Source organism: Plasmodium fragile, assembly GCF_000956335.1.
Source record: "Plasmodium fragile strain nilgiri unplaced genomic scaffold supercont1.5, whole genome shotgun sequence".
Classification (NCBI taxonomy): Eukaryota; Apicomplexa; class Aconoidasida; order Haemosporida; family Plasmodiidae; genus Plasmodium; species Plasmodium fragile.
Window position 1 is genome coordinate 172,531 of NW_012192585.1, and position 1,122 is coordinate 173,652.

The following is a 1,122-nucleotide window of genomic DNA, read 5'->3' on the forward strand; positions in this document are numbered from 1 at the left end:
TGTGCTATAAAAGGTAAACACACCAAACGATCGTATGGCATGCAAAGAAAAAAAAAAAAAACTCCAACAAAGAGGAGAAAAAAAAAAAAAACACAAAGCATCATTTCGAGCTCTTATGTCTACCCCCTTTCCGTTACGCCTCCTCACCACGTACAGCGCATTTGAAAAAGTTTCATTTAATTTTTGCAAATCCGCGAGAGTGCTCTTCTACAAGCGGAGGTGATATGAAAAGCGCGACACAGAGTCTTTCCCTGGCCACGACAAAAATTTACACACGCAGGGGGGCACATACCACCATATGTACAAATCAACGTATGTTCATTTTTTACGCACATTCGTGTGGGGGCCTCTTCTTTTTTTTTTTTTTTTACTGAATTTTCCGTGTCCTGTGGAGCAGGGACTTTGTCCTCCCGTTCATTTTGTAAAGCCCTTTTGGGTAGCCAAAATGACGTAAAAAATGTATGCAAAATGGAAAAAAAAAAAAAAGCCACAACAAGCAAAATTTACCTGAACAGGGCAGGTGTTAAATAATATTCCATTTTTCAAGGAAAAAAGTGGACAAAAATTTTTTCCCTTTTGCGAAGTGTAGGTGCCATGAAGGGTGTGTAAGAACAAAAGGAAATCCCATTTTTAGGGTGTCCTCTTTAAAATCATTTTTTTTCTTTTTGTCCATTTTATGTGTCATCATACGAGCTTTAAAATTGAAAGTTCATCACACGGTCATGCGTTTATAATATACGTGTATTACGCAATGCTGGCACGGGTTTACTGATGTGTCCTCTTGGCATCCATTTTTTTTTTTTTTTTTTTTTGTGGAAAAATAAATTATTCGATTCTACATGTATGGATTTCCTCGCGCACATATTCCCTTCCCTGCACGGAAAGGTTGACATGAAAATTGAAGTGCCGATAATGTGCATCTTCGCAAATTCACTTGTGCGGAATATGATCAAGCACCACTGGTTAAGGACCACACTCACGTTTTATCTCTAAAAGGTAGTAAAGCATAACATGTGTACATTTTTTCCAAAGTTAATTATCCACATTTTTTCCTTTTGTACTAAAAAGAAATGAAATAATATAGCGAATATTCAAAGTAGGAAAAAAAAAAAAAAAAAAAAA